The sequence below is a fragment of the Nyctibius grandis genome, chromosome 3 (genome assembly GCF_013368605.1).
Source record: "Nyctibius grandis isolate bNycGra1 chromosome 3, bNycGra1.pri, whole genome shotgun sequence".
Classification (NCBI taxonomy): Eukaryota; Metazoa; Chordata; class Aves; order Nyctibiiformes; family Nyctibiidae; genus Nyctibius; species Nyctibius grandis.
The window spans coordinates 18,602,807-18,618,810 of NC_090660.1; positions in this window are offsets into that span (position 1 = coordinate 18,602,807).

Below are 16,004 nucleotides of genomic sequence, written 5' to 3' on the forward strand. Positions count from 1 at the left end.
TTTCTAGAGATTGGGTTTTCTTAATTGCTTTTAAAGAATTTAGACCAATTTTGCTTCTGTCTTTCCTAGGAGATGCAACTGTGCACCCATAGATGGTGTAACACAGGAGTTGCTCTAAGGAAGCCTCACCATCCCAGCTGAGACCAAGGACCCTTATGTGCAATCATCTAGTAAGAGGCAGTGACATAGCTGGGAGGAGAACCCAGGCCAACCTAACCCTCTACTGGGTGTGCTGCCCCTCCTAAACCACTGTGGCTGTCCTGGTGTCAAAATGTGTGGGTGAGCATAACAGAGCCTTTTACCACATTTCAGTCTTACAAATGTTGGTGTTCGTAAGGACAGATTTGAAAAAAACAGAGGAAGTGTCTCCCTCCACTTCCGAGTGTCATGAAACCCCAGTCATTTGCAGTTCACTTCTTGGAAAGAGCCAGATTCCTGAACCTTCACTGCAGTAGCGCCTTGCTCTAAGCAGTCCCACTGGCTTTAGTAATACTGCTCATAAGTAAAATAGAGCTCAGTGTGAATTTGGGTATTTGGCAAGTCTGAAAGCTGAAATTTGTGTGAGATTTAGGGATCAGATCAAGGGGCCCATGAGAGACCCTTAATGAGGTGGAAAAAGCTATTGATTTGCACCACTGCCTTTTGCAAGCATGACCTTTTGTCGTCTACCTACTGCTCTTTCTAATAATTAATTAGAAATTGCTCAATGCCATATTATAACACCAGAGAACATAATTTTGACTATGCAGTGCCCAAGTTGGCCCTGTAGACATTGGTGGTTTTCTGGTTATGTCACAAGATCCAGTTGCTGGTTCACAATCAACATTCTCAGCTAGGACTTCTGTCGGGAGCATACCTCTAACTTCGTGCTGGATTTCTTCCCCTCCCTGTTCCCAAACCACCATTTTCTTCCTTGATTCCTGTTAATTGAAGAGTAGTATATACGGTGCTTAATTGTTAGGGTGTATGTTGGGTCATGTATGGAGAGGAACCATTGTGCTGATTTTTATCTACTGTCACATGCATAGCACAGCAAAACAAAAAAAAAATCCTCAGATAACACATTCAATGCCTTTTTCACGCAAGGCCCATGCGCAGTATGCCTTGAACCTGGCTTACGAGTATTGTAATTACCTGGACACCTCTCCACAGCATGTTTAATTTGGTTGCAGTAGGGAACAGCAGGAATTCCAAAATGTGTCTTGTGAACATACTAGTCTCTTGTCGCCAGTAGGTAGCCAGATTTTTACTGACATCCATGCTACGCTGCTTATTGTGTGAAGGAAAGCCAGTTCACAAAAAAAAAATATCTTGCCTTTATGAGACTGTTGAGGAAGTGACGAGATACAGGACTTGACCCTCTACTGCCTTATCCCCTGTAGCAACTGATGGGTGTACCAGGAGTGTATGGCATAGCTGGAAGATGCTCTGAGAACAGCGTTTTGCACCAACTTCTGCATTTGTTTATCTGAGTTGTCAATGACTGCACAAAAACACGAGGTGGTCAAAGAGCAGGTCCTGGAAATACAGGGCTGGTAACGCTACCCTCCTTCTGGCCATACCGGCCCAACTGAAGCTCTTGAGGCCGAGGTTTCTCTGGCGTTGCAGAGAACAACTGTCTTGAAAACCACCCCTCTTCGTCCCTACATGGAGGGTACAGTATGAAAGAAAAATCAGAAATTAGGTTAAAATACCACACTGCATAACACATTATGCAACAGGCAGACCTGGAGTTTATCCGGTATTAATGACATAAGTAGTATATTAGCAGAATACCATCCTGTATTACGTAACACAGTACATTGTTTCGTTAATATGAATTTCCTGTACTTTTCGTGCCTGCTGAAATGCATGTTTGACCTAATTTCTGATCCAGACATTTGCCTGCTCACAGCCTTGTGTAAGAGCAATAAGTAAAACCTCAAGATTTTCGTGTGCGTGCACACGCGGTGTGTACGTTCATTCCTTTTTATAAATACAAGTTCTGGAGATGTTTTTCTTCTGGCTTTAGACTGTGACTATCGTTTTAAATTTGCAGCTGCCATATCATGTTGGATCACCTAGCTTTTTTGCTGACCTGTGTAGAAGTGAACTGAATAGTTTGTTGTAACGTACAGTGTTAAAATGTTTCTCAAGCATGTTGATAGTCATACTACTTTAAAAATGCAGTGCAGTCTGTCCCATTCCTTGGTCCAGTACCTGGCATTAAAAAGTGATACTGCTATATACTCGTCTAACTTTCTTTTTTTATTTATTTTTTTTTTTAAAAGCAGCCTTGTCTTTGTAATTTTTCTCTGTGGAGAAAAAAGTTTGGACTTGTGTCAAAATCATCAAGTTCTGGGCTAATTTTTGTTCTCTGGTGTCCAGTAAGAAATCACTGCCCAGTTCCACCATAAAAAAGAAGGAAACTTACTGTGACTCTAATACTGTTTGAGCAACCAAAATTTATTGTAAAACTTGTGGGTAATTACTCAAGCACCTGCATTTTTAGAGCAAATTACTCTGTATGAATGTGTATTTATTTGCTTGTTTAATGGGAGGGATGTGTGTGTTGGGGTCCAGCTTTGTTTTTTGTTGTGGAGGGTCCCAACTTCCATTTTTGGCTTGTGCTTTCTTGGCAAAAGACTTTAGGGTTCACTCTGTGAAATTTTATTTAGTGAATTTTAAAAATTCAAAATATGCAATTTTGGTATGCGGGATTTTTTTAGGAAATAGTGTGTTCAGTGATTGTTCATGCTTAACCAAGATGTAAAGGAGCCTGGATGTTTTGTAAACATGGAGCAATCATGAGTCCAAAGTTTCATCTTTATTAATGAAGCTCAGTCTGAATAAAACATTAGCAGAAAAAAAGAATGATATCGAGTGAGTTATGGTACCTCTGTTACTTTGCCATCAAATAAAGAGCACGGAAGGGAATTTGGCAGAATTGCTCAGTATTTTAAAAAGGAGTGGCTGAAATTCAACTCTCGGCGTTTTAAGGCAAAGTGTTAAGTGTGGGTTGTGGTAAATAGTATAAAGGTTTTTCATGTTTTAATTACCTTGGAATACAGAATCATAGCTGATGACTAGTCAGCCACACAACAGATTTTTTTTTCTTTTTTCTGTTTTAATCAGATGACTTAAAAGTTTTAAGTAAAGGTTTTGCTTATGGAAGTGAGGGGTTATTTGCTTTGACTTAAGCATGTGTGGTACAGACTGGCTCGCCAGTTCCCCCTTCCCCTCCAGCCCGCCTTCCCAGTCATGTTATTGTTGCTGGAGCCCTGGGCAGCCGACCTTTCTAATACTGCAAACGCTTTTCTGGAGTAGAGATGGCTGACGTTGCACTGGTTGTGTTACATTCACAACAGGGCTAAAACAAAACCAAACAATTCATACATGATTTGAGCTCTTCTGTAAGTGTCCCGGTGTCAAAAGCTCTTGGCACCAATCTACTGTGTAAACTGCTCCAAGCCTCTGTGTTCCCTGGATCTTCTCACAGCAATGCCATGTAGTGGAGAATGTTTTCTCCCAGTCGTAGAAGGGGGCTGTACCCACCATCCACAGCTAAACTGCCCCCAGGGAATGTGGCTTGCTGGCATGAGACACTCACTGGGTGAGTACTGCAGGAGATATTTGCATGTCAAGTGAACACATCTCAAGTAAATACTGGGATTGAAACACTTCCTTATCCTAATAGGCACAGAAAGTGTGGCTTGAGATTTGTTTTTTTCCAGACTTCTTCTAGGGTGGATGGAGTGGGGAGGAAGGGAAGAAGGTCCATGGCAGCATATGAGTCCCAGCATCATCTGGGAGGTGGTCAGAGAATCTACTGGCCCTGAAGGCAAAGGTTTCTGTGCCAGAACTTCAGTAGAGCAAGATTGTCTGGAAATGCTGCAACGGATTTACGGGGTGTTAGTAACCTTTCTGGTGCTGTAGGCCTGACAGCTGGGGCTGTTGTGTTCTTCCTCTTTGTCGCTTTACCTCTTGTATGCTCATGTGAGCAGACAAAGCTGCTTGCTTCATCCTCAAGTTGAATGATTCTACAGACATCTCTTAAGGTGCCCTGAGCTTCTCTAATGAAAAAAATTACCTTCCAATTTCAGTGAAATTTAATGCTTAATAAATGTTCATGAAATGCATTTTTCAAGCATTTCCTTATGCTTCAATACATTTTAGTTCTAAATAATTCCTGTATTTTTTTTGCTAAGCAGTTTCCTGAACATCAGAGGCAATTCTGAGGGATTAGGTAAGATCCACAGCCAGAAGAAAGTATTTCCTATCCCCCTCTCCATCCCACAGTCACCTTCAGCTCTACACAAGTCTGTTTACATGCTCCTCATTTATATCACACTGAAGCACCTAAGCATGGGCGTGAAATGGGGATTTGTGGGCATGCATGGAGCCCCTGTACATATGAGCACAGGGACATCTTTCCATGCTTGGGACGGTATGCACACAGAACACGCTCATATGTAGAGAGAGGCCAAGAGGAGTAGTGAAAGGGCTTCAGGCTCTTACATCTCAGGAAGGTCATGTACTTTCATGGTGCTGGGATGATGAGGTGCTGAGATAGCTTGGTAGCATGAAGCCTAGGTATCACTGCCTGGATTTCCTGTGGGATGAGTTGCCGCTCCCTCTGAGCTGTCTCCTGCAAACCGACTCCTGCTGCTATTGGATGGGACTCGCTGCTCCACAGGTGACTGCTCGTCTAGGGTTCAGGTGAGGAGCCACATCATTGCTTTGTGCCTCCAGGCTGGGATGTCCACCCAAAAGGGAACAGCCAGATGCCTGGGCTTTTAGTTTATTGAGGATCTATATGTTCAAGTGGAGGTCTTTCAAAACAGCTGCATAAAGCACTCCTGAAAGCTTGAAGGCAACAGACAGACTTGGCCTGAACTGGTTAGAAAGAGTGAAGAGGGTGCAAGAGGAGAAGGACATCTGGAAATGAGCAAACGATTAGGCAGTAGCCTGGAAATTCAGATCTGTATGTGCAAAAACATCTACTGGGCATGTTTTGCAGTGGCCTGCATATGTCATTTCTGTCAAATTGTATCTTGAGAGTGGCAGTGAAACTCCAGATCTCGCTTTTCCTTCAACACCTGGGAAGCTGCCTATTTCAAAAGTGCAGTTTTCCACCTAACTGAAAAACTTGATGGGTGTGCAGAAATTTTTTAGGGTGCTGAATCATCACTGAAGCTCAGGACTCAGACACAAGCTGAACAGGAATTCAGTGGGAAGAAGTTGGGATGAAACAGAAAGCAAAGCCTTGAATTCTCGGTGTGTGCAGATGTGTCACATTGTTTAAAATAAAAACTTATTTGCATGTGTGTTGACTTAACGTACAAAAGCAGGTGGCTGTATCCCAGGGTAAATAATGAAGTTGACAATGTTGGTAATGCCAAACAGCTAAAGACAAGACTTATTGAACCTATTGGTTCTGAGAAGCTGAAAACAGAAGTGGCTATTTGGTGCAGCTATGGCACTCAAAAGAAATAGTAGGATTTAATTAGAGGTCTGTAGCTTTCTGGCTTGGTTTTCAAGATGCAGTAAATAACAGAGAAACCTGAGTAGTTTTTTGCTGAAGGTTATTTACTTGCCTATCTTGAGAATTACGAAAAGATGTGTGTGCTGTCACTGCACTGGTCAGTTTTGGAAGCATTGCCCTGTACGTGCCTGCATGCACTGACTAGTTCTGAATCTCTGGGGTTTGCATCTTCTTGAGAGAAGTCTGGATCTGCCTCAAGATCTGAAAAAATCCTCCCCTGCAAGATGGTTTGAATTCAGGTTGACGTTGTAAAGTATGTGATCTCGCTGTGAAGTATTTAAGAATGGTGGTGGATCTTACAACACTTTCAAAGCAGTGTGTCATGTGGTAGGCACGTGTGGCTGACTACAAGCATAAAAGGAAGATCACTTCCCAAGCATGGCCAATTTGCTGATTGAACTGCAAATGAGTAATTTCTTGCTTAAATTATTTGGAATAATAGTCGCTGATGTTTCTCAAAGATTTGCTGAAGAAATGTATTGAAATATTTGGGACATGATTTAGGAAAATATGCTAACTGAGAAAGCACTAAAGCATTAAATCTAAGGAAGATGAAGGGATTCGGTCACACACGATTAAATACTTCCTTGAATAGAGGTGGACTTTACACTTAGGTGTTTGTTTCTTGATAGTGGGCTAGTCTGCACAATTGTTAAAGAACATTTGAAATAAGAAGCTTTGCTTTGTGGAAGGTTTTATTATGAAATTTGAAAGCATATTGACTAGGAGAGACTGTAATACCCCAAGGCAGCTGTTTTCAAGCACTTGAGGGTAGAAACCTGTATTTCTGTAACTCCTGTCTTTAATGGCTCATTGTACATCGCTGAGAATTCTTAACTGACGGTGGGGGAAAAAAAAAGCTTGCAGTGCAAAACCAAAATCCACCCTGGGAATCCAGAGCGATGATGATTTTAAAAACTCAGGAGAAATACATCGATTTCTAATCTCTTCTTTCCTGCTGTGCTGAGGAATTTGCTAAACCTACAGGTTGATACAACTGAATCCCTGCTTAATGATTATATATTTGCTAAACTGGCTAACTGCAATGGATACATAGAGTGTTCTTTCTTTTCCTTTCTGAGCTCGTCTGGTTTAGAGGAGACAAGATCTGGACAGTTGCAGCTGGATTGAACAGTGTGATAAGAGTTGTAAAATGTTACCAGCAAGGAGCGTGGTTTTGTGATAAACAAAGAATTGCAACACTGAATGGCTTTCAGCAGCCATCCAGGCAGAACAAGCATGTAGCAACTCCAGCAAACCTCTGGGATCGAGAGAAATGTTGTCAGGAGTACTGGATAAATAAGGATATTTGTAATACCCCAGACACTGTCTGTGTTTGTTATTGCAGATGCCTGGCATCTTTGGGTTTGGGTTTCTTTTGTCCTTTATAACAAGGAGCTTAAAAAGCACTTTGTACTGCTTCCTTACGAGCGTGCCATCTCCTGTTTCCTCTTCTTCAGCCCATTGTTTGGCCATCCTGTTTCCCTACAGATTTGCAAGGAGAAACTTACCTTTGTATATATGAGTGACTGCAAATTTCTACTGCATTTTCAGTGACGAAAATGGTAACAAGCCTCCACAGAAATAGGAACATCTCCAGAGCTCCATACAGTGTCTTATTTGCAATACCTCTTTGTCTGCTGTTATTATCATAGGTCCTCTCTAAATAAGTATTTGGGATTATTTTTTCTTTAGTATAGCCCTAATATTTTTGAAAAAAAGCAATAGAAAACCAAGAGAAAACAACTCAGAGACTAGAAATTATTTGCACAATCTGATTTTTAAGATAAGATCATTCATTAACAGCTTTTATGGTTTTTTTGTTCACTGTATCAGTGACCTTAATTCTGCGATTCCACTTCCTTTGGTGGGGGAGGGAGATAAGGAAGAAGAAAATCTATATTCATGGCTTGGATTAGGTCTGCAGAGTTTCAAAATGTATGTATGTGCTTCTGTTTTGTAATACCTCATAAACCTCCTAACAGCTGAAAACTGCAATAGCACCGAGATCTTAATGAAATGTCATGTGCTGCCTATTAAGTTTAAAATGCCTGCTGAAATGTGGGAGCCTGGACTTTCTGGATGTCGAGCACACAGAGCACTGTACGTGGGATTAGTTGAGACTGTCAGTTCTCCGAGATCAAACTCGAGTCTTACGCCTCATTTAGAGCCGTTAGTGGACCCAGCCTCTGAGGATCTCTGTCATATGTCCTATACACAGTGGCAGTCCTCATTAGATAGATCTAAAGCAAGCAGCCTTTGGTAAGGAGATATTTACCAATTTTGAGGGCAAATTATCTGACTCCTTAAGAGACTGCTAAATCCTTGATTGGGTCAGTGACACAACTTTTGCCAAAGGAAGATGGGAATTTGGTTAAATCGTCCTGACACAGTCTGCCCCCCCGTGCTTGCCCGGTGGCCCAAGGCGAGGAGGTGTCCTGGGATGAGTGTTGAAGCGGGTGAAACATGGATGTGACCCACCACAAATCTCTGTTGAAACAATGGCCCCATAAGGACACTGCAAATACTCTCCTTGCTGGAATGGTCCAACATTGCACCTCGGGTTAGAGCGTGGGGTCTTACAGTTCCTCTCCTGTAGATATGACTTTTAAGGTTTAAAAGAAACATGAGAACCTTTCTGTAAGATTCCTTCAGCTTTCTAACTCATCACAAATATAGAGCTCTCCTGGCCACCCAGTATCCTGCAAACTGGAGAACCTGCCCTTCTATTCACTTTCAGGTGAGAAAGGTAGTCCCAAAGTAGCTGCCTCATGGCAGGGTTAGCATCTGTTACTGCACTGAGGGTTAGCATTGCTGCTCAGATGCTCTTTTGTGGTAGGCTCTAAAAAGTGTTTCTCAGCCTCTCCCTTCCTCCTCCACCCTCATTTTGCTTAGAATTGTTTTGGAAAAACAAAAACAGGCACTAAGAAAAACAAAAAGAAGAGTAAAGCTGTTCTTCATTCAGGCCACGTTTATACCATCTGTTCTGTATCTATTAAAACTCTGTTGGGAGAAAGCAGAGGTGCCCCTGAATTTCAGCTCTGCTCCAAATGAATCCCAGTAGGCTTCCTGTTTTGGAGACTAAACCTTGCTAAGCCGAGGACCTCTGAGAAGAAAAATATTTTTAAGTCCTGGGAGTCAGTAGATGCGGTCAGTGGTTGCGGGAAAGTGAAGAGGGAGCAGTGGCAGCCCCTGCAACAAGGCGTTCTCCCTGCTGCAGTCCCTGTGATTTGGGACCAGCGGGCCTGTGTGGCACAGGGCTGCAGCGGAGAGGGCAGTACCGACTCTGTGCACACGCACATATTCTCTAGGGGAGCTGCTTGTCAGCTTCCCAACATGTATTTTGAGCTACTTGCAGTTGATATCAGTTTAGATTACTTCAGCTACAGTATCCCTAATTGCTCCAAAGGCATTGCAAGTGAGCTGTAATCTAAAGCAGCCCTAAAAAGCCCATCCCACAGGGCCTGTCTTTGCACTATCCCTATTAGCAAAGGTTTCTGTGTTACTAAGGGAGATAGGAAGAAGTGGAGATGATGGTTTGTTTTTTTTTCTTGGTGAAGACAAATAAACTTTGACAGGTGTTAAAACAAAAAGGCAAAGGAAAAATACTGAACAATCTTTATGTCAGCTGAAGCGTCCTCAGCACAGCTTTGAAGTGAAAGCTAGTTCTCTATCTCAGTGCCAACCTTGAAGATATGTGAAGATTCATACACTTAGCACGTTAATTAAAACAAGAGCTGAATGAAGGTTTGGCTCTTATTTTAAGAATCGAAGGCAGAAAGTCCTCCCTATGCCTGGTAGTGCCAATGTCCTCTTCCCTCCTGCTCCAGACTTCCAGGCTCGTTAATAGTTGCACCAGAAGCTGGAAAGTTGTCTAGCCTCGGGCACGCAGGTATTACATGGCTCTCCTACAGCTCTACCACCCCCTCTGCTCCTTGTTTACACTCTTGTTTTACACTCTGTTTTACACGGTCCCTTGCCCTCCCTAGGCTCCCTCCCCACTCCTCGTTAATTATATTCTAGCTAAACAAGCAGGCTGGCACTATTCAGGGGCTGTGAACTGAAGTCTTTGACGTGTTTCAGAAGCAAGAACACATATAACTTGGTTTTATATGACTTCCCCGTTCATTGCTTGTGAAGGGCTAACCAGCCCCTACAGCTACATGAGCTGCTGGGCCGCCGTGTCAAAACCTTGCCAAATATTGACTTTATAAAGGTGAAATCAAAGTGCTGCCAATAAACCTGAATGTCTGGTGAAGCATTCTCTGCTTGCTTTGTCTGTCCTAGAAGGCAGCTCAAACATTGCTGCATTTCTAGCTGCCCCCTTCCCACCACCATTTTAATGGTATTTTTGTAGGCCAATCTCTGGAGTCTTGTCCTTTGTATGTGTGGAAGCACTGATTTTATGAGAACTGTTCAGACACATTTGCTATGATTAAAATTCTTAAAAATGATTTTCAATAGACTAGCGTGTGCTTTTCTTTTTTAATACAAAAAGTAAAATTGTCTGGGACATTCACTCATCGGTTCCGCTGAGAGTTTTAATAGAGTTGTGCAGTAATAAAGGAAGACTGAGATCCTCAGCCAAGTTTCAGATAGGTGGAGGTGACTTTCAAGCAGTCCATCAGAAAGCTGCTTTTATAAGCTTGTGAAAGAGAGGGCGAAAAATTAATGGGTTGCACTCCCCTTCTTTCCCTGGGGAACTTCACAAGTTTGGTACAACTTTGGCCTTGACTTGGGTGCAAATCTCTGTCCTTTGGGACAGGAGCTGTTGTGACCTTTCCCTGTGAATGCTCTGTGAGACCCGAGCATACATATACTCATGCACGCGCATGCCTGTGCTCATGTCAGTTGGTCTAGAGATACTCTCTTACCTCCATAACAGACACACATCCATATAAACATGAAATTAGCGGACTACTGGCATTAATGAATGTAAATCCAATGACTTCAGAGGAGCTCTGAGGATTTACAACACCTGGGGTGAGGACCAATAGATACAGATAATTTTTTATATTCAGCAGTCTCTGGTGTTTCAAATGACTGTATCGCTGTGAGCAAAAGTGCAGTTCATTTTCCTTGTAAATCTTATATTTTTAAGCCTGGTTTCCTGTGGAAATGAGACATGCGCACTCATGCTCTGCATCTCCATGTCCCTTTCCATTGACCTTTCAAACCAAATTTAACACAGTGATAGCCATCTAAAAGATAATTAAATTTCTGTTTTGATGATGTGTGGGTAGAAGAGGGAAGAAAGAGACAGATCCTGTATGTGCCAAATGTATGAAGAAGCTACAGTGTAGACTTGAATCTTATTAGAAATTAGAAAGACCACATGGGAGATGCTCCCCAATAAAGGTCTTAAGCAGAAGAAAAACTTAAATTGGAACTTGCAGTGAACAGGGAGACAGCAGTGCACAGGAAATTAGATTTTATTTTTGCTTCTCTTCATGTAATTCCTTTTCTTTAGAAATGCAGCCCCTTCTAGCATTTTGTACCCATATTTCAGTCTTGAGTGATGAATTATGGTGGTACTGGTTGCCTATATACAGCCTAGGGCAAGGGGAGTTTTGCAGTTGCCAGAGGCTGAATCTCTTCATTAGTAGTGCCATGACACAACTTTTATGACATCACTTTGTGTTTCGTGACTTCAAGCGATTAAGCTTGGGTCACCCAATTTCACTGTGATGGCACAAACACCAATTGGCAGAACTGTAGAGGAGCGTCATCAAAGGGAAATGCCTGGTAATGGTGTGTTTGATCGTTTTTTAATATCCAAAGCAAGGCAAAACCAGACGGTGCACTGTCATTTATGGTAGCTTAGTGAATATGGTTGTTTTAGCCAGTGTCCTGGTTTCATGGGGATAAAATTTATAGAATCAATTTTCTGTTACATTTTATTTCAGTTTGTGGCCAGCTGTGTTACGGTGATCAAGGCTGTTAGCAGTTAAATCCAGAGCAGCTGACCCGGGCTGGCCCGCAGGTGTGTTCTGTAACATTAATGTCAAGTCCACTATAAATGGGAAAGCTGGGTGGGTATGGGGGGCTTCTGTTGCTCTGCTTTCTTCTCCCTTCCCTCTTTCTTCTCAATGGTTACTGTCTCTGGAGGGACTTGCCACCACTTTGTGGGCTAAGTATAATTTTGTGTCTTTTGTATTAGTAGAGATATTGCTTTTCTTATTTTATTAAATCCATTTAAATTTCAACCCACAAGTCTCCCTCCTTTTCCCAATTCCCTTTCTCAGTTGGGGAGGGGAGATTGGGTGATAGAACAACTGGTCATTGTTCAGCCCTGGGTGTGGACTAAGTGGAGACAGCTGGGATGAACTAAGAGTGTAAATTAGATTTGTCAGGTGAGGTAACATGTTTTATTAGACAAAGTGATAAACTGAGGAAAAACCATGAGTTTTTGTGCCCACAAGCTCCTCTTCTTCAAGCCTGCAGTAAGAGTAGCCTACATCAAAACTAGACACAGGCAGATAATGATAGCCCTGAATTTGCCTTAGTTATGCCACTTAGTTGGAGTACTGAGAGAGTGAGGGAGATACGAGCTAGGGAGAAAAGAGGAAATTTTATTGAGAGTCGGGAAAGCTCTTAGCCAAACAGAACAGGTAGAGAGCGAACGAGGCAATTTCACCAGTGAAAAATTCAAGTGGTTAAGGGAGAAAATGCCTGAGGGAGACTTAAAATGTGGCATGAAATACTGATGTTCAGTAGATCCCAGTCTAACAGATGAGGAAATCTCAGGATCCAGTACAGCTGTTAATTCCCAGGCTAGATGGAAACATTCTCAAATAGCAATGTTTTTCTTCCCCTATGCCATCAAAAGGCAGGCATAATGACATTTCCAGTGTCTTTAAACTCAGTAATGCCAAATAGGGCTTCTGAGTAAAGCTGGAAAAAAGGAAACTTGAGATTTTCAGTTGTGTGAGTCTCATATAAGGGAGATTTGTTCAAAGACTTGGTGCACGGCTTCAGTGAGTATAAGGTAGAATAGCTTAAAGAGTGCTAAGCAATGAAAACACATCTGGGGAGCAGAAATTGTGCATCAGCAGTTATTGCTTCAAACAGAGAACGAGAAGGGAGAACAAAATGAAAAGACTGACCTAGGCTTACCTGGGGGTCAGATAACCGTTAGGACATCCAGACTCCCCTCAATCCTTCACTTATGTCTGCCCTAGGCTACACTGCTCCAACCAAGGGCTGCATCTCCAATGTGAGAGTCATATATGGCACCGTGTAATGCGCATGAGTGTCTGGCCAGCAGTAACCTGCTCAGCTATTTGTGTAACAGGCATTGTATGGGGTGTGTAGGGAGACCGTACAGTGTGGGCTTGCTCTGCAGAGTGTGCCTTTTGGTGTGATGCTTCCCTACTTAGTCCTGAGCACGAAAGGAAAGCAAAATGGGCCCAGTTGTAGTGATTCTGCTGCCGGGCTTTCGCTCTGTTGCCTGTGTGGGAAGTTGGGAGGAGGGTTCCCAGGAGAAGTGGAGTGAGGCAACAGCTGCACAGAAAGGTATGAAAGATGTTATCTCATCAAAACCACCCCTTTAGCTCCAGCTGAAGGCATTATAAAAGATTGCTGGTAGCTGAAGTCTTATGCAGGAAGACAGGTTAAATTATCACCATGTTCCTCATGGCCCTCCTAGGCAATGAATCTGTGAAGCAGTGAAGTGAGTTGTTGCTTTCACCACAGAGGAATTCATCATGGTAGCCAAATTAACGACTGCTTTTGAAAAGTTCTTGTGCTATCTGAAGGACTGATTTGCTGCTTGCTGCTTGTTATCTGTGGCATTTTTAAGCTTCACTCAAGTGAGTATATGGCTTTGTGTGTTTAATGCCTGAACACAGCCTTCCTAACCTTGATGCTGTTCATTGCTTTGCTTTCTTCTTTTGCTGGGCTTGATGATGATATTGTAACTATTTACCCAGCTAAGAGCCTGTTGCTCATTTCCCTCGTGGCTGTGTTAGAGTGAGTTCCCTCTGCTCCTTCGAACAGGCGTGCTTGCAAGTTGACCTTGTGGTAGGGGCAGTAAGGCTATGATGTTTCATTGGTATTTTAGGCTGTGCGGTCTGCGTTTGAAGACGTATACAAGGCTCTCTATGGCACTAGGTAAGGGGGAACGAAGCAAACAGATCAGAGGAGAGGCTGCAAATGAGCTTGTAAAGTCCTAACTGGAAGGCATTGTACTGACTAGCTGATCTGCTTTGCTGTCAGGGTTAGGTGAATACACACCCTGAGCCAGGTTTAGTCAACATACATAGGTTATTGCCAGCACTATCCTGATCTGGAGTTATTGCATTTTTTTTTCTCTATGTGCTTCTATCACCCGTCACGGGCTGAAAGCTGTGGAGCAACAGTCGGAAGGCTGCCAGGGCAGGGGCTGATTGTAAAATGCAATGGGTTAAATTGATCCTTCAGGAAACCTTTACTGAGTAGAAGGGTGTTGGTTGTGTTCCCTGGCACGTCTGAAAAAGGTATTAGTACAGTAAATATAGTGGCATGGCTGATAATGAATATGTGGTGGTTTTCACTCTGACACTATTTTTTACCACAGAATATCAAGTCTCCTAACTCACATGAATGAATTTGAGCCTTTCATCAGCCTTATATAGAGCTTTTGTTGGTGAAGCATCTGAATACTCGGTGGTGTCTTTAAGTCTGATGTGTCCAGGACATACCAAAATCCCTAGACTTCAACAAATGGGATGTCTCCTTCAGAGTCAGTGAGCCAGCTCCTCATCCTACCTGTATTTGGGAAGTAATTAAAAAAGAAAAGGCTGTAATTTAGGACATATTCAGGGGAATCAAAACACACAAATAAGTAAACAGGTAAACAAGGGAATGTTTTCATCCATTGCTGCCCTGGTTAGAAAGCCAGGACAATTGTCTATGGCATGCAAGCAGTTCCCAAGCTACTGTTCGGCTCAGCTGTGTCCCCAGACTAATTAATTGGTCAGAGGTGCAGATGGGCACATTAATTGCACCAATGTATCACTTCTGACTAGCCCCAGTCATGCCTACATAAGGGGAACAATGCAACTTGTGCAGCTTTTTGTGGCGGCTCTACGGAGGAGGGTGGATAAATCATGAAGGCCCAGTTCTGCCACCTCTATTCTCACAGAGCACCATGCCTTGTAAGGAGAGGCATTTGAAGCGCTGGGGCTAATGGTGAGTAAAATACTCTCAGCATGAGTAAGTATTACTGAACAGCAGATTAGCACACTGTGCCAAGCACTTATCTAAAATTGTTTTCCTCTGCTTACACCCTGAGATTCTTGTCTCCAATTGTGTTTTTGTTTGCTTTTTCTTTTGTTCTGCATGTATTCAAATATTGTTAAGAGAGAAGTCTACAGAGACCAGGGATGGATAAGGTCTGAGTAGCACAATAAAATAAAAGTACTTGGGTGGAGTGCAGCTGTTAAATCTTAAGGCTGTACTTAACCTGTTATTGTCTTCAGCTGGGTTTGAAGTACTAATGTACCTAGGCAAGAAAACAAATTTGCAATGGCTTAGTTAGGAGTTCCCTCTCCAGGAAGAGCTAGAATAAGCAAAACGTAGCCTGAAACAAGGCCAGATTCCCCTGGGACGTAGCAGCTCTCTGTTACCCTCCTGCTATGCCATGGAAGGGAGGCTCTTGTGTGTCTTTCATCCCAGAACTGGGAAGCCCTACATCTGCCAGCAATGTGTTTGGGCAAAAGGAGCACGGCTAGAGTGCTGGGCACGCTACAGCCAAAGCAAAGGGAGGGTGGAGACAACTGCAGGTGAAGTAACCCTTATGTCAGGATGCTGTCCCTGTCCTGTTCCTCCCCAGCAGCTGCCTTGGTTTACCAGGAGTCCGGTAGAAGCATAGTAGGAAATGGGGCTGTAGGTGTTTTCCTGTGGTTGACAATCTGCTGCCCTAAAGAATGTATTACTTTGCCTATGTTGAGAGCCAGTTCTGAGGGGACGGTGAAGATTTTAACTTCCTCTGCTGGCCTGTTTGGAGGTCGGGAGGTGACTTCATTGGTGTATGCAGGCACCTGAACACAGCAGGGAAGCTAACTGTAGCACTGCTTTTTGACCTTGCCAATAAACACCTGGCATTTTTCAGTGCTTGCAGGCAGAATATCGAATGGAGCAGCTCGCTGCTGGTGCTGAGCATCCTCTGAGATGCCTCATGACCATGCCCTGCTCATGTGCTTTGGGCCATGGTAATCAACAAAGCTGAGGGCAGCAAGAAAATTCCCTCTGGGGTCAGATGAGTGTTGGTGTTCCATCTTTTTATGGGCAGAGAGATTCAGCTGCTGGGGTCACCTGCACACATCTGCCAAACAGGCTCAGGTACTGGAGAGCTGTCAGGAGGAGATGATGCCTCTTTCTTGCTTTCTGCAGGTGCCCCATAATTTGGCTTTTGGAGGAGTGATGCATACCTGTAGCATCAGGATATTTGGATGAAAATGGGAAATGAGATGGGATCAGGCTAGATGGTCTGACCATC